General features: G+C 39.6%; 5 non-coding genes across 5 annotated transcripts; all 5 read right to left on the bottom strand.

Annotated features, from left to right (window-relative positions):
- Positions 1-250: 250 nt before the first annotated feature.
- On the bottom strand, positions 251-369 carry LOC143231239 (5S ribosomal RNA). The gene has a single exon (XR_013016864.1). It is a non-coding gene; the product is annotated as a 5S ribosomal RNA (ribosomal RNA).
- A 2,508-nt stretch (positions 370-2,877) lies between these two features.
- Positions 2,878-2,996, bottom strand: LOC143231240 (5S ribosomal RNA). Its single transcript, XR_013016865.1, has one exon. It is a non-coding gene; the product is annotated as a 5S ribosomal RNA (ribosomal RNA).
- Positions 2,997-7,887: 4,891 nt separating this feature from the next.
- On the bottom strand, positions 7,888-8,006 carry LOC143231241 (5S ribosomal RNA). Its single transcript, XR_013016866.1, has one exon. It is a non-coding gene; the product is annotated as a 5S ribosomal RNA (ribosomal RNA).
- Positions 8,007-12,113: 4,107 nt separating this feature from the next.
- Positions 12,114-12,232, bottom strand: LOC143231242 (5S ribosomal RNA). The gene has a single exon (XR_013016867.1). It is a non-coding gene; the product is annotated as a 5S ribosomal RNA (ribosomal RNA).
- Positions 12,233-16,733: 4,501 nt separating this feature from the next.
- On the bottom strand, positions 16,734-16,852 carry LOC143231243 (5S ribosomal RNA). The gene has a single exon (XR_013016868.1). It is a non-coding gene; the product is annotated as a 5S ribosomal RNA (ribosomal RNA).
- Between the last annotated feature and the right edge of the window lie 1,467 nt (positions 16,853-18,319).

Raw genomic sequence — 18,319 nt, forward strand, 5'->3', positions numbered from 1 at the left:
TTCGTTTTCGAAGCGTGTTTTATCAACTGACTTGTTGATGGAAAAGTTGATTAGTTCCTATAACAAAATGTTTTCCCAACAGTTTACCATAATAAATACCCAGTATTAAGGCACTTCAATTGAGTCAACCACTTTCTTTCTCTCTTTCGGGAAGGATTTTTTATCTCTTAAATCAGAAATTGTGAAAAAAGTGAGACGTATCGATCAGCTCTTTGCGAGACCTACAAATTTCAACGTGAAAAAAAAAAAAAGTCATCATCACCCGGTATTCCCAGGTGGTCACCCTCCCAAGTACTAACCGGGCCCGCCGTTGCTTAGCTTCGGTGATCGGACGAGAACCGGCGCTTTCAACGTGGTATGAACGATGACAGTTTAATTCTTTTCTTATTTGGTGTTTTAAGTGTTACTCTAAAAGAAAATCGTTGTCGCAGCCCAAAATTTCCTAGCTGTGAAATATAAGAGATGCTTTAGGAATTCACTTTTACTGGAGGTCGCTGGAAAGTGGAGCCTGATAACTCTGGTTTGCGTTACACATCCCGGAACAACACGAGTGTCATTACGGGGGTATGGAAACTGTCGCTCACAGGCGTGTGTGTCATTGACATGGAACACTTAAATTGATCAATTTAGCCTCTGAGAACTTTTCTCAAACGTCTTTTAGTCACATGTTGGTGTTTATGTCTTCTTTATATTTCTTTCGGACCTACTTTCGCAAAATCTGGTATTTTACTCTCGTTACACAGGCTCACATCCCATCACTTACAGATGTGTGTGCAGAATTTAGATTTTAACACGAGCTTGCATCGGGATTAGAATTATTTAATATTCACCTTCTTTTATTCGTCATTTGGCTATACACATTAATTTACCTGTGTTTATTAACGTGTATTTTGGTTTCCATCGGGAGAAGTCGTGTGTACTCGCCTTCGTCTCCCCTACGACAAAATAGTATTAAACGCTGGTTACCGTCTAGTGGGAGTGCCTCAGAAGTCGCTCTTTTGTCTCTCGCTAAAGAAGTGTATGGATATTAATGAAAGTACGTTGCAAAACTGGGAATAATTCTCTGAAACAGAATGAATAAAGGAACAGCACCTGTCACACTCGGCTACTACCGTTCGCGAGTCGGAAGCGTGCCACGTATCGAGTTCCTACTTATCTGAAACGTTTCCTTCGCGTTTTTCTTTCACTGCTAAGTTTTCAATTTTGCTTTTACTGTTTTGTAACTTTTTTTTTCTTGTTGTTTCTACTCACCTATTTTGTTTTATACTCCAATAGCAAAGACTCTTGTCGTTATTGGAAAGTTAATTTTCAAATGTACGTACATATAAAATAGATATTTGATTTATAAATAAGGTGTGCAATCGTCGGTGTCTCCGAGTAAAGTCTCTCTCTGCTGGGTTATATTTCTAGACAAAGTAATTTTACAAAACGTAGCGAACGAACGTTATGTAAGGAAACTCGAAATATTTGTCGCATCGCCTTTTCTGTGTAGCAGACAGATCCCTCGACAATTGCTTTTTCTTAGGCAAAACGTGCACGAGCGAGACAATTTTGTGAAATAGGGAAACGTTTTAAATTCCATCTGTATAAGACTGCCTTAGATTGATGTGGGCTGGATCTACTCATTAACGAAGTTTATGTATTGTAGATTTCGCACCCTTTGTGCATTCGAAGATCGACCCGCGAAGATAGTTTATTTCTTTTCTCTTCAATATACGTCTGATTGGAGGGGTTTGGTTTAAAGTGAAATGGAACGCGGCTCACGCCACTTGCTTAGAGAGCTGCTACTTTTCTTCAACGATATTTCTAGACAAAGTAATTTTACAAAACGTAGCGAACGAACGTTATGTAAGGAAACTCGAAATATTTGTCGCATCGCCTTTTCTGTGTAGCAGACAGAGACCTCGACAATTGCTTTTCTTAGGCAAAACGTGCACGAGCGAGACAATTTTGTGAAATAGGGAAACGTTTTAAATTCCATCTGTATAAGACTGCCTTAGATTGATGTGGGCTGGATCTACTCATTAACGAAGTTTATGTATTGTAGATTTCGCACCCTTTGTGCATTCGAAGATCGACCCGCGAAGATAGTTTATTTCTTTTCTCTTCAATATACGTCTGATTGGAGGGGTTTGGTTTAAAGTGAAATGGAACGCGGCTCACGCCACTTGCTTAGAGAGCTGCTACTTTTCTTCAACGATATTTCTAGACAAAGTAATTTTACAAAACGTAGCGAACGAACGTTATGTAAGGAAACTCGAAATATTTGTCGCATCGCCTTTCTGTGTAGCAGACAGACCTCGACAATTACTTTTTTTCTTAGGCAAAACGTGCACGAGCGAGACAATTTTGTGAAATAGGGAAACGTTTTAAATTCCATCTGTATAAGACTGCCTTAGATTGATGTGGGCTGGATCTACTCATTAACGAAGTTTCTGTTTTGTAGATTTCGCACCCTTTGTGCATTCCGAAGATCGACCCGCTAAGATAGTTTATTTCTTTTCTCTCCAACGTACGTCTGATTGGAGGGGTTTGGTTTGAATTGAAATGGAACGCGGCTAACGCCACCTGCTTAGAGAGCTGCTACTTTTCTTGAACGATCGCAGGAAATGAATGTTTGAATTTCGTTTTCGAAGCGTGTTTTATCAACTGACTTGTTGATGGAAAAGTTGATTAGTTCCTATAACAAAAATGTTTTCCCAACAGTTTACCATAATAAATACCCAGTATTAAGGCACTTCAATTGAGTCAACCACTTTCTTTCTCTCTTTCGGGAAGGATTTTTTATCTCTTAAATCAGAAATTGTGAAAAAAAAAGTGAGACGTATCGATCAGCTCTTTGCGAGACCTACAAATTTCAACGTGAAAAAAAAAAAAAGTCATCATCACCCGGTATTCCCAGGTGGTCACCCTCCCAAGTACTAACCGGGCCCGCCGTTGCTTAGCTTCGGTGATCGGACGAGAACCGGCGCTTTCAACGTGGTATGAACGATGACAGTTTAATTCTTTTCTTATTTGGTGTTTTAAGTGTTACTCTAAAGAAAATCGTTGTCGCAGCCCAAAATTTCCTAGCTGTGAAATATAAGAGATGCTTTAGGAATTCACTTTTACTGGAGGTCGCTGGAAAGTGGAGCCTGATAACTCTGGTTTGCGTTACACATCCCCGGAACAACACGAGTGTCATTACGGGGGTATGGAAACTGTCGCTCACAGGCGTGTGTGTCATTGACATGGAACACTTAAATTGATCAATTTAGCCTCTGAGAACTTTTCTCAAACGTCTTTTAGTCACATGTTGGTGTTTATGTCTTCTTTATATTTCTTTCGGACCTACTTTCGCAAAATCTGGTATTTTACTCTCGTTACACAGGCTCACATCCCATCACTTACAGATGTGTGTGCAGAATTTAGATTTTAACACGAGCTTGCATCGGGATTAGAATTATTTAATATTCACCTTCTTTTATTCGTCATTTGGCTATACACATTAATTTACCTGTGTTTATTAACGTGTATTTTGGTTTCCATCGGGAGAAGTCGTGTGTACTCGCCTTCGTCTCCCCCTACGACAAAATAGTATTAAACGCTGGTTACCGTCTAGTGGGAGTGCCTCAGAAGTCGCTCTTTTGTCTCTCGCTAAAGAAGTGTATGGATATTAATGAAAGTACGTTGCAAAACTGGGAATAATTTCTCTGAAACAGAATGAATAAAGGAACAGCACCTGTCACACTCGGCTACTACCGTTCGCGAGTCGGAAGCGTGCCACGTATCGAGTTCCTACTTATCTGAAACGTTTCCTTCGCGTTTTTTTTCACTGCTAAGTTTTCAATTTTGCTTTTACTGTTTTGTAACTTTTTTTCTTGTTGTTTCTACTCACCTATTTTGTTTTATACTCCAATAGCAAAGACTCTTGTCGTTATTGGAAAGTTAATTTTCAAATGTACGTACATATAAAATAGATATTTGATTTATAAATAAGGTGTGCAATCGTCGGTGTCTCCGAGTAAAGTCTCTCTCTGCTGGGTTATATTTCTAGACAAAGTAATTTTACAAAACGTAGCGAACGAACGTTATGTAAGGAAACTCGAAATATTTGTCGCATCGCCTTTTCTGTGTAGCAGACAGATCCCTCGACAATTGCTTTTTCTTAGGCAAAACGTGCACGAGCGAGACAATTTTGTGAAATAGGGAAACGTTTTAAATTCCATCTGTATAAGACTGCCTTAGATTGATGTGGGCTGGATCTACTCATTAACGAAGTTTATGTATTGTAGATTTCGCACCCTTTGTGCATTCCGAAGATCGACCCGCGAAGATAGTTTATTTCTTTTCTCTTCAATATACGTCTGATTGAGGGGTTTGGTTTAAAGTGAAATGGAACGCGGCTCACGCCACTTGCTTAGAGAGCTGCTACTTTTCTTCAACGATATTTCTAGACAAAGTAATTTTACAAAACGTAGCGAACGAACGTTATGTAAGGAAACTCGAAATATTTGTCGCATCGCCTTTTCTGTGTAGCAGACAGAGACCTCGACAATTGCTTTTTCTTAGGCAAAACGTGCACGAGCGAGACAATTTTGTGAAATAGGGAAACGTTTTAAATTCCATCTGTATAAGACTGCCTTAGATTGATGTGGGCTGGATCTACTCATTAACGAAGTTTATGTATTGTAGATTTCGCACCCTTTGTGCATTCGAAGATCGACCCGCGAAGATAGTTTATTTCTTTTCTCTTCAATATACGTCTGATTGGAGGGGTTTGGTTTAAAGTGAAATGGAACGCGGCTCACGCCACTTGCTTAGAGAGCTGCTACTTTTCTTCAACGATATTTCTAGACAAAGTAATTTTACAAAACGTAGCGAACGAACGTTATGTAAGGAAACTCGAAATATTTGTCGCATCGCCTTTCTGTGTAGCAGACATAGACCTCGACAATTGCTTTTCTTTGGCAAAACGTGCACGAGCGAGACAATTTTGTGAAATAGGGAAACGTTTTAAATTCCATCTGTATAAGACTGCCTTAGATTGATGTGGGCTGGATCTACTCATTAACGAAGTTTATGTATTGTAGATTTCGCACCCTTTGTGCATTCGAAGATCGACCCGCGAAGATAGTTTATTTCTTTTCTCTTCAATATACGTCTGATTGGAGGGTTTGGTTTAAAGTGAAATGGAACGCGGCTCACGCCACTTGCTTAGAGAGCTGCTACTTTTCTTCAACGATATTTCTAGACAAAGTAATTTTACAAAACGTAGCGAACGAACGTTATGTAAGGAAACTCGAAATATTTGTCGCATCGCCTTTTCTGTGTAGCAGACAGAGACCTCGACAATTGCTTTTCTTAGGCAAAACGTGCACGAGCGAGACAATTTTGTGAAATAGGGAAACGTTTTAAATTCCATCTGTATAAGACTGCCTTAGATTGATGTGGGCTGGATCTACTCATTAACGAAGTTTATGTATTGTAGATTTCGCACCCTTTGTGCATTCGAAGATCGACCCGCGAAGATAGTTTATTTCTTTTTCTCTTCAATATACGTCTGATTGGGGTTTGGTTTAAAGTGAAATGGAACGCGGCTCACGCCACTTGCTTAGAGAGCTGCTACTTTTCTTCAACGATATTTCTAGACAAAGTAATTTTACAAAACGTAGCGAACGAACGTTATGTAAGGAAACTCGAAATATTTGTCGCATCGCCTTTTCTGTGTAGCAGACATAGACCTCGACAATTGCTTTTTTCTTTGGCAAAACGTGCACGAGCGAGACAATTTTGTGAAATAGGGAAACGTTTTAAATTCCATCTGTATAAGACTGCCTTAGATTGATGTGGGCTGGATCTACTCATTAACGAAGTTTATGTATTGTAGATTTCGCACCCTTTGTGCATTCCGAAGATCGACCCGCGAAGATAGTTTATTTCTTTTCTCTTCAATATACGTCTGATTGGAGGGTTTGGTTTAAAGTGAAATGGAACGCGGCTCACGCCACTTGCTTAGAGAGCTGCTACTTTTCTTCAACGATATTTCTAGACAAAGTAATTTTACAAAACGTAGCGAACGAACGTTATGTAAGGAAACTCGAAATATTTGTCGCATCGCCTTTTCTGTGTAGCAGACAGAGACCTCGACAATTGCTTTTCTTAGGCAAAACGTGCACGAGCGAGACAATTTTGTGAAATAGGGAAACGTTTTAAATTCCATCTGTATAAGACTGCCTTAGATTGATGTGGGCTGGATCTACTCATTAACGAAGTTTATGTATTGTAGATTTCGCACCCTTTGTGCATTCCGAAGATCGACCCGCGAAGATAGTTTATTTCTTTTCTCTTCAATATACGTCTGATTGAGGGGTTTGGTTTAAAGTGAAATGGAACGCGGCTCACGCCACTTGCTTAGAGAGCTGCTACTTTTCTTCAACGATATTTCTAGACAAAGTAATTTTACAAAACGTAGCGAACGAACGTTATGTAAGGAAACTCGAAATATTTGTCGCATCGCCTTTTCTGTGTAGCAGACAGAGACCTCGACAATTGCTTTTCTTTGGCAAAACGTGCACGAGCGAGACAATTTTGTGAAATAGGGAAACGTTTTAAATTCCATCTGTATAAGACTGCCTTAGATTGATGTGGGCTGGATCTACTCATTAACGAAGTTTATGTATTGTAGATTTCGCACCCTTTGTGCATTCCAAGATCGACCCGCGAAGATAGTTTATTTCTTTTCTCTTCAATATACGTCTGATTGGAGGGTTTGGTTTAAAGTGAAATGGAACGCGGCTCACGCCACTTGCTTAGAGAGCTGCTACTTTTCTTCAACGATATTTCTAGACAAAGTAATTTTACAAAACGTAGCGAACGAACGTTATGTAAGGAAACTCGAAATATTTGTCGCATCGCCTTTTCTGTGTAGCAGACAGAGACCTCGACAATTGCTTTTCTTAGGCAAAACGTGCACGAGCGAGACAATTTTGTGAAATAGGGAAACGTTTTAAATTCCATCTGTATAAGACTGCCTTAGATTGATGTGGGCTGGATCTACTCATTAACGAAGTTTATGTATTGTAGATTTCGCACCTTTGTGCATTCGAAGATCGACCCGCGAAGATAGTTTATTTCTTTTCTCTTCAATATACGTCTGATTGAGGGGTTTGGTTTAAAGTGAAATGGAACGCGGCTCACGCCACTTGCTTAGAGAGCTGCTACTTTTCTTCAACGATATTTCTAGACAAAGTAATTTTACAAAACGTAGCGAACGAACGTTATGTAAGGAAACTCGAAATATTTGTCGCATCGCCTTTTCTGTGTAGCAGACAGACCTCGACAATTGCTTTTTCTTAGGCAAAACGTGCACGAGCGAGACAATTTTGTGAAATAGGGAAACGTTTTAAATTCCATCTGTATAAGACTGCCTTAGATTGATGTGGGCTGGATCTACTCATTAACGAAGTTTCTGTTTTGTAGATTTCGCACCCTTTGTGCATTCGAAGATCGACCCGCTAAGATAGTTTATTTCTTTTCTCTCCAACGTACGTCTGATTGAGGGGTTTGGTTTGAATTGAAATGGAACGCGGCTAACGCCACCTGCTTAGAGAGCTGCTACTTTTCTTGAACGATCGCAGGAAATGAATGTTTGAATTTCGTTTTCGAAGCGTGTTTTATCAACTGACTTGTTGATGGAAAAGTTGATTAGTTCCTATAACAAAAATGTTTTCCCAACAGTTTACCATAATAAATACCCAGTATTAAGGCACTTCAATTGAGTCAACCACTTTCTTTCTCTCTTTCGGGAAGGATTTTTTATCTCTTAAATCAGAAATTGTGAAAAAAGTGAGACGTATCGATCAGCTCTTTGCGAGACCTACAAATTTCAACGTGAAAAAAAAAAAAAGTCATCATCACCCGGTATTCCCAGGTGGTCACCCTCCCAAGTACTAACCGGGCCCGCCGTTGCTTAGCTTCGGTGATCGGACGAGAACCGGCGCTTTCAACGTGGTATGAACGATGACAGTTTAATTCTTTTCTTATTTGGTGTTTTAAGTGTTACTCTAAAAGAAAATCGTTGTCGCAGCCCAAAATTTCCTAGCTGTGAAATATAAGAGATGCTTTAGGAATTCACTTTTACTGGAGGTCGCTGGAAAGTGGAGCCTGATAACTCTGGTTTGCGTTACACATCCCGGAACAACACGAGTGTCATTACGGGGGTATGGAAACTGTCGCTCACAGGCGTGTGTGTCATTGACATGGAACACTTAAATTGATCAATTTAGCCTCTGAGAACTTTTCTCAAACGTCTTTTAGTCACATGTTGGTGTTTATGTCTTCTTTATATTTCTTTCGGACCTACTTTCGCAAAATCTGGTATTTTACTCTCGTTACACAGGCTCACATCCCATCACTTACAGATGTGTGTGCAGAATTTAGATTTTAACACGAGCTTGCATCGGGATTAGAATTATTTAATATTCACCTTCTTTTATTCGTCATTTGGCTATACACATTAATTTACCTGTGTTTATTAACGTGTATTTTGGTTTCCATCGGGAGAAGTCGTGTGTACTCGCCTTCGTCTCCCCCTACGACAAAATAGTATTAAACGCTGGTTACCGTCTAGTGGGAGTGCCTCAGAAGTCGCTCTTTTGTCTCTCGCTAAAGAAGTGTATGGATATTAATGAAAGTACGTTGCAAAACTGGGAATAATTCTCTGACGTTATAGAAACAGAATGAATAAAGGAACAGCACCTGTCACACTCGGCTACTACCGTTCGCGAGTCGGAAGCGTGCCACGTATCGAGTTCCTACTTATCTGAAACGTTTCCTTCGCGTTTTTCTTTCACTGCTAAGTTTTCAATTTTGCTTTTACTGTTTTGTAACTTTTTTTTTCTTGTTGTTTCTACTCACCTATTTTGTTTTATACCCAATAGCAAAGACTCTTGTCGTTATTGGAAAGTTAATTTTCAAATGTACGTACATATAAAATAGATATTTGATTTATAAATAAGGTGTGCAATCGTCGGTGTCTCCGAGTAAAGTCTCTCTCTGCTGGGTTATATTTCTAGACAAAGTAATTTTACAAAACGTAGCGAACGAACGTTATGTAAGGAAACTCGAAATATTTGTCGCATCGCCTTTTCTGTGTAGCAGACAGATCCCTCGACAATTGCTTTTTCTTAGGCAAAACGTGCACGAGCGAGACAATTTTGTGAAATAGGGAAACGTTTTAAATTCCATCTGTATAAGACTGCCTTAGATTGATGTGGGCTGGATCTACTCATTAACGAAGTTTATGTATTGTAGATTTCGCACCCTTTGTGCATTCCGAAGATCGACCCGCGAAGATAGTTTATTTCTTTTCTCTTCAATATACGTCTGATTGAGGGGTTTGGTTTAAAGTGAAATGGAACGCGGCTCACGCCACTTGCTTAGAGAGCTGCTACTTTTCTTCAACGATATTTCTAGACAAAGTAATTTTACAAAACGTAGCGAACGAACGTTATGTAAGGAAACTCGAAATATTTGTCGCATCGCCTTTTCTGTGTAGCAGACAGAGACCTCGACAATTGCTTTTCTTAGGCAAAACGTGCACGAGCGAGACAATTTTGTGAAATAGGGAAACGTTTTAAATTCCATCTGTATAAGACTGCCTTAGATTGATGTGGGCTGGATCTACTCATTAACGAAGTTTATGTATTGTAGATTTCGCACCCTTTGTGCATTCGAAGATCGACCCGCGAAGATAGTTTATTTCTTTTCTCTTCAATATACGTCTGATTGGAGGGTTTGGTTTAAAGTGAAATGGAACGCGGCTCACGCCACTTGCTTAGAGAGCTGCTACTTTTCTTCAACGATATTTCTAGACAAAGTAATTTTACAAAACGTAGCGAACGAACGTTATGTAAGGAAACTCGAAATATTTGTCGCATCGCCTTTTCTGTGTAGCAGACAGAGACCTCGACAATTGCTTTTCTTAGGCAAAACGTGCACGAGCGAGACAATTTTGTGAAATAGGGAAACGTTTTAAATTCCATCTGTATAAGACTGCCTTAGATTGATGTGGGCTGGATCTACTCATTAACGAAGTTTATGTATTGTAGATTTCGCACCCTTTGTGCATTCGAAGATCGACCCGCGAAGATAGTTTATTTCTTTTCTCTTCAATATACGTCTGATTGGAGGGGTTTGGTTTAAAGTGAAATGGAACGCGGCTCACGCCACTTGCTTAGAGAGCTGCTACTTTTCTTCAACGATATTTCTAGACAAAGTAATTTTACAAAACGTAGCGAACGAACGTTATGTAAGGAAACTCGAAATATTTGTCGCATCGCCTTTTCTGTGTAGCAGACATAGACCTCGACAATTGCTTTTCTTTGGCAAAACGTGCACGAGCGAGACAATTTTGTGAAATAGGGAAACGTTTTAAATTCCATCTGTATAAGACTGCCTTAGATTGATGTGGGCTGGATCTACTCATTAACGAAGTTTATGTATTGTAGATTTCGCACCCCTTGTGCATTCGAAGATCGACCCGCGAAGATAGTTTATTTCTTTTCTCTTCAATATACGTCTGATTGGAGGGGTTTGGTTTAAAGTGAAATGGAACGCGGCTCACGCCACTTGCTTAGAGAGCTGCTACTTTTCTTCAACGATATTTCTAGACAAAGTAATTTTACAAAACGTAGCGAACGAACGTTATGTAAGGAAACTCGAAATATTTGTCGCATCGCCTTTTCTGTGTAGCAGACAGAGACCTCGACAATTGCTTTTTTCTTAGGCAAAACGTGCACGAGCGAGACAATTTTGTGAAATAGGGAAACGTTTTAAATTCCATCTGTATAAGACTGCCTTAGATTGATGTGGGCTGGATCTACTCATTAACGAAGTTTATGTATTGTAGATTTCGCACCCTTTGTGCATTCCGAAGATCGACCCGCGAAGATAGTTTATTTCTTTTCTCTTCAATATACGTCTGATTGAGGGGTTTGGTTTAAAGTGAAATGGAACGCGGCTCACGCCACTTGCTTAGAGAGCTGCTACTTTTCTTCAACGATATTTCTAGACAAAGTAATTTTACAAAACGTAGCGAACGAACGTTATGTAAGGAAACTCGAAATATTTGTCGCATCGCCTTTTCTGTGTAGCAGACATAGACCTCGACAATTGCTTTTTCTTTGGCAAAACGTGCACGAGCGAGACAATTTTGTGAAATAGGGAAACGTTTTAAATTCCATCTGTATAAGACTGCCTTAGATTGATGTGGGCTGGATCTACTCATTAACGAAGTTTATGTATTGTAGATTTTGCACCCTTTGTGCATTCCGAAGATCGACCCGCGAAGATAGTTTATTTCTTTTCTCTTCAATATACGTCTGATTGAGGGGTTTGGTTTAAAGTGAAATGGAACGCGGCTCACGCCACTTGCTTAGAGAGCTGCTACTTTTCTTCAACGATATTTCTAGACAAAGTAATTTTACAAAACGTAGCGAACGAACGTTATGTAAGGAAACTCGAAATATTTGTCGCATCGCCTTTTCTGTGTAGCAGACAGAGACCTCGACAATTGCTTTTCTTAGGCAAAACGTGCACGAGCGAGACAATTTTGTGAAATAGGGAAACGTTTTAAATTCCATCTGTATAAGACTGCCTTAGATTGATGTGGGCTGGATCTACTCATTAACGAAGTTTCTGTTTTGTAGATTTCGCACCCTTTGTGCATTCGAAGATCGACCCGCTAAGATAGTTTATTTTTTTCTCTCCAACGTACGTCTGATTGAGGGGTTTGGTTTGAATTGAAATGGAACGCGGCTAACGCCACCTGCTTAGAGAGCTGCTACTTTTCTTGAACGATCGCAGGAAATGAATGTTTGAATTTCGTTTTCGAAGCGTGTTTTATCAACTGACTTGTTGATGGAAAAGTTGATTAGTTCCTATAACAAAATGTTTTCCCAACAGTTTACCATAATAAATACCCAGTATTAAGGCACTTCAATTGAGTCAACCACTTTCTTTCTCTCTTTCGGGAAGGATTTTTTATCTCTTAAATCAGAAATTGTGAAAAAGTGAGACGTATCGATCAGCTCTTTGCGAGACCTACAAATTTCAACGTGAAAAAAAAAAAAAGTCATCATCACCCGGTATTCCCAGGTGGTCACCCTCCCAAGTACTAACCGGGCCCGCCGTTGCTTAGCTTCGGTGATCGGACGAGAACCGGCGCTTTCAACGTGGTATGAACGATGACAGTTTAATTCTTTTCTTATTTGGTGTTTTAAGTGTTACTCTAAAAGAAAATCGTTGTCGCAGCCCAAAATTTCCTAGCTGTGAAATATAAGAGATGCTTTAGGAATTCACTTTTACTGGAGGTCGCTGGAAAGTGGAGCCTGATAACTCTGGTTTGCGTTACACATCCCCGGAACAACACGAGTGTCATTACGGGGGGTATGGAAACTGTCGCTCACAGGCGTGTGTGTCATTGACATGGAACACTTAAATTGATCAATTTAGCCTCTGAGAACTTTTCTCAAACGTCTTTTAGTCACATGTTGGTGTTTATGTCTTCTTTATATTTCTTTCGGACCTACTTTCGCAAAATCTGGTATTTTACTCTCGTTACACAGGCTCACATCCCATCACTTACAGATGTGTGTGCAGAATTTAGATTTTAACACGAGCTTGCATCGGGATTAGAATTATTTAATATTCACCTTCTTTTATTCGTCATTTGGCTATACACATTAATTTACCTGTGTTTATTAACGTGTATTTTGGTTTCCATCGGGAGAAGTCGTGTGTACTCGCCTTCGTCTCCCCCCTACGACAAAATAGTATTAAACGCTGGTTACCGTCTAGTGGGAGTGCCTCAGAAGTCGCTCTTTTGTCTCTCGCTAAAGAAGTGTATGGATATTAATGAAAGTACGTTGCAAAACTGGGAATAATTCTCTGAAACAGAATGAATAAAGGAACAGCACCTGTCACACTCGGCTACTACCGTTCGCGAGTCGGAAGCGTGCCACGTATCGAGTTCCTACTTATCTGAAACGTTTCCTTCGCGTTTTTCTTTCACTGCTAAGTTTTCAATTTTGCTTTTACTGTTTTGTAACTTTTTTTTCTTGTTGTTTCTACTCACCTATTTTGTTTTATACTCCAATAGCAAAGACTCTTGTCGTTATTGGAAAGTTAATTTTCAAATGTACGTACATATAAAATAGATATTTGATTTATAAATAAGGTGTGCAATCGTCGGTGTCTCCGAGTAAAGTCTCTCTCTGCTGGGTTATATTTCTAGACAAAGTAATTTTACAAAACGTAGCGAACGAACGTTATGTAAGGAAACTCGAAATATTTGTCGCATCGCCTTTCTGTGTAGCAGACAGATCCCTCGACAATTGCTTTTCTTAGGCAAAACGTGCACGAGCGAGACAATTTTGTGAAATAGGGAAACGTTTTAAATTCCATCTGTATAAGACTGCCTTAGATTGATGTGGGCTGGATCTACTCATTAACGAAGTTTATGTATTGTAGATTTCGCACCCTTTGTGCATTCCGAAGATCGACCCGCGAAGATAGTTTATTTCTTTTCTCTTCAATATACGTCTGATTGAGGGGTTTGGTTTAAAGTGAAATGGAACGCGGCTCACGCCACTTGCTTAGAGAGCTGCTACTTTTCTTCAACGATATTTCTAGACAAAGTAATTTTACAAAACGTAGCGAACGAACGTTATGTAAGGAAACTCGAAATATTTGTCGCATCGCCTTTTCTGTGTAGCAGACAGAGACCTCGACAATTGCTTTTCTTAGGCAAAACGTGCACGAGCGAGACAATTTTGTGAAATAGGGAAACGTTTTAAATTCCATCTGTATAAGACTGCCTTAGATTGATGTGGGCTGGATCTACTCATTAACGAAGTTTATGTATTGTAGATTTCGCACCCTTTGTGCATTCCGAAGATCGACCCGCGAAGATAGTTTATTTCTTTTCTCTTCAATATACGTCTGATTGGAGGGGTTTGGTTTAAAGTGAAATGGAACGCGGCTCACGCCACTTGCTTAGAGAGCTGCTACTTTTCTTCAACGATATTTCTAGACAAAGTAATTTTACAAAACGTAGCGAACGAACGTTATGTAAGGAAACTCGAAATATTTGTCGCATCGCCTTTTCTGTGTAGCAGACATAGACCTCGACAATTGCTTTTTCTTTGGCAAAACGTGCACGAGCGAGACAATTTTGTGAAATAGGGAAACGTTTTAAATTCCATCTGTATAAGACTGCCTTAGATTGATGTGGGCTGGATCTACTCATTAACGAAGTTTATGTATTGTAGATTTCGCACCCTTTGTGCATTCGAAGATCGACCCGCGAAGATAGTTTATTTCTTTTCTCTTCAATATACGTCTGATTGGAGGGGTTTGGTTTAAAGTGAAATGGAACGCGGCTCACGCCACTTGCTTAGAGAGCTGCTACTTTTCTTCAACGATATTTCTAGACAAAGTAATTTTACAAAACGTAGCGAACGAACGTTATGTAAGGAAACTCGAAATATTTGTCGCATCGCCTTTCTGTGTAGCAGACAGAGACCTCGACAATTGCTTTTTTCTTAGGCAAAACGTGCACGAGCGAGACAATTTTGTGAAATAGGGAAACGTTTTAAATTCCATCTGTATAAGACTGCCTTAGATTGATGTGGGCTGGATCTACTCATTAACGAAGTTTATGTATTGTAGATTTCGCACCCTTTGTGCATTCCGAAGATCGACCCGCGAAGATAGTTTATTTTTTTTCTCTTCAATATACGTCTGATTGGAGGGTTTGGTTTAAAGTGAAATGGAACGCGGCTCACGCCACTTGCTTAGAGAGCTGCTACTTTTCTTCAACGATATTTCTAGACAAAGTAATTTTACAAAACGTAGCGAACGAACGTTATGTAAGGAAACTCGAAATATTTGTCGCATCGCCTTTTCTGTGTAGCAGACATAGACCTCGACAATTGCTTTTTCTTTGGCAAAACGTGCACGAGCGAGACAATTTTGTGAAATAGGGAAACGTTTTAAATTCCATCTGTATAAGACTGCCTTAGATTGATGTGGGCTGGATCTACTCATTAACGAAGTTTATGTATTGTAGATTTCGCACCCTTTGTGCATTCCGAAGATCGACCCGCGAAGATAGTTTATTTCTTTTCTCTTCAATATACGTCTGATTGGAGGGTTTGGTTTAAAGTGAAATGGAACGCGGCTCACGCCACTTGCTTAGAGAGCTGCTACTTTTCTTCAACGATATTTCTAGACAAAGTAATTTTACAAAACGTAGCGAACGAACGTTATGTAAGGAAACTGAAATATTTGTCGCATCGCCTTTTCTGTGTAGCAGACAGAGACCTCGACAATTGCTTTTTCTTAGGCAAAACGTGCACGAGCAGGAGACAATTTTGTGAAATAGGGAAACGTTTTAAATTCCATCTGTATAAGACTGCCTTAGATTGATGTGGGCTGATCTACTCATTAACGAAGTTTATGTATTGTAGATTTCGCACCCTTTGTGCATTCCGAAGATCGACCCGCGAAGATAGTTTATTTCTTTTCTCTTCAATATACGTCTGATTGGGGGTTTGGTTTAAAGTGAAATGGAACGCGGCTCACGCCACTTGCTTAGAGAGCTGCTACTTTTCTTCAACGATATTTCTAGACAAAGTAATTTTACAAAACGTAGCGAACGAACGTTATGTAAGGAAACTCGAAATATTTGTCGCATCGCCTTTTCTGTGTAGCAGACATAGACCTCGACAATTGCTTTTTCTTTGGCAAAACGTGCACGAGCGAGACAATTTTGTGAAATAGGGAAACGTTTTAAATTCCATCTGTATAAGACTGCCTTAGATTGATGTGGGCTGGATCTACTCATTAACGAAGTTTATGTATTGTAGATTTCGCACCCTTTGTGCATTCCAAGATCGACCCGCGAAGATAGTTTATTTCTTTTCTCTTCAATATACGTCTGATTGAGGGGTTTGGTTTAAAGTGAAATGGAACGCGGCTCACGCCACTTGCTTAGAGAGCTGCTACTTTTCTTCAACGATATTTCTAGACAAAGTAATTTTACAAAACGTAGCGAACGAACGTTATGTAAGGAAACTCGAAATATTTGTCGCATCGCCTTTTCTGTGTAGCAGACAGAGACCTCGACAATTGCTTTTTTCTTAGGCAAAACGTGCACGAGCGAGACAATTTTGTGAAATAGGGAAACGTTTTAAATTCCATCTGTATAAGACTGCCTTAGATTGATGTGGGCTGGATCTACTCATTAACGAAGTTTCTGTTTTGTAGATTTCGCACCCTTTGTGCATTCCTGAAGATCGACCCGCTAAGATAGTTTATTTCTTTTCTCTCCAACGTACGTCTGATTGAGGGGTTTGGTTTGAATTGAAATGGAACGCGGCTAACGCCACCTGCTTAGAGAGCTGCTACTTTTCTTGAACGATCGCAGGAAATGAATGTTTGAATTTCGTTTCGAAGCGTGTTTTATCAACTGACTTGTTGATGGAAAAGTTGATTAGTTCCTATAACAAAATGTTTTCCCAACAGTTTACCATAATAAATACCCAGTATTAAGGCACTTCAATTGAGTCAACCACTTTCTTCTCTCTTCTCGGGAAGGATTTTATCTCTTAAATCAGAAATTGTGAAAAAAGTGAGACGTATCGATCAGCTCTTTGCGAGACCTACAAATTTCAACGTGAAAAAAAAAAAGTCATCATCACCCGGTATTCCCAGGTGGTCACCCTCCCAAGTACTAACCGGGCCCGCCGTTGCTTAGCTTCGGTGATCGGACGAGAACCGGCGCTTTCAACGTGGTATGAACGATGACAGTTTAATTCTTTTCTTATTTGGTGTTTTAAGTGTTACTCTAAAAGAAAATCGTTGTCGCAGCCCAAAATTTCCTAGCTGTGAAATATAAGAGATGCTTTAGGAATTCACTTTTACTGGAGGTCGCTGGAAAGTGGAGCCTGATAACTCTGGTTTGCGTTACACATCCCCGGAACAACACGAGTGTCATTACGGGGGTATGGAAACTGTCGCTCACAGGCGTGTGTGTCATTGACATGGAACACTTAAATTGATCAATTTAGCCTCTGAGAACTTTTCTCAAACGTCTTTTAGTCACATGTTGGTGTTTATGTCTTCTTTATATTTCTTTCGGACCTACTTTCGCAAAATCTGGTATTTTACTCTCGTTACACAGGCTCACATCCCATCACTTACAGATGTGTGTGCAGAATTTAGATTTTAACACGAGCTTGCATCGGGATTAGAATTATTTAATATTCACCTTCTTTTATTCGTCATTTGGCTATACACATTAATTTACCTGTGTTTATTAACGTGTATTTTGGTTTCCATCGGGAGAAGTCGTGTGTACTGCCGCCTTCGTCTCCCCCTACGACAAAATAGTATTAAACGCTGGTTACCGTCTAGTGGGAGTGCCTCAGAAGTCGCTCTTTTGTCTCTCGCTAAAGAAGTGTATGGATATTAATGAAAGTACGTTGCAAAAACTGGGAATAATTCTCTGAAACAGAATGAATAAAGGAACAGCACCTGTCACACTCGGCTACTACCGTTCGCGAGTCGGAAGCGTGCCACGTATCGAGTTCCTACTTATCTGAAACGTTTCCTTCGCGTTTTTTCTTTCACTGCTAAGTTTTCAATTTTGCTTTTACTGTTTTGTAACTTTTTTTTTCTTGTTGTTTCTACTCACCTATTTTGTTTTATAATCCAATAGCAAAGACTCTTGTCGTTATTGGAAAGTTAATTTTCAAATGTACGTACATATAAAATAGATATTTGATTTATAAATAAGGTGTGCAATCGTCGGTGTCTCTGAGTAAAGTCTCTCTCTGCTGGGTTATATTTCTAGACAAAGTAATTTTACAAAACGTAGCGAACGAACGTTATGTAAGGAAACTCGAAATATTTGTCGCATCGCCTTTTCTGTGTAGCAGACAGATCCCTCGACAATTGCTTTTCTTAGGCAAAACGTGCACGAGCGAGACAATTTTGTGAAATAGGGAAACGTTTTAAATTCCATCTGTATAAGACTGCCTTAGATTGATGTGGGCTGGATCTACTCATTAACGAAGTTTATGTATTGTAGATTTCGCACCCTTTGTGCATTCCGAAGATCGACCCGCGAAGATAGTTTATTTCTTTTCTCTTCAATATACGTCTGATTGGAGGGGTTTGGTTTAAAGTGAAATGGAACGCGGCTCACGCCACTTGCTTAGAGAGCTGCTACTTTTCTTCAACGATATTTCTAGACAAAGTAATTTTACAAAAC

This window comes from Tachypleus tridentatus, chromosome 10 (assembly GCF_004210375.1).
Source record: "Tachypleus tridentatus isolate NWPU-2018 chromosome 10, ASM421037v1, whole genome shotgun sequence".
NCBI classification, from domain to species: Eukaryota; Metazoa; Arthropoda; class Merostomata; order Xiphosura; family Limulidae; genus Tachypleus; species Tachypleus tridentatus.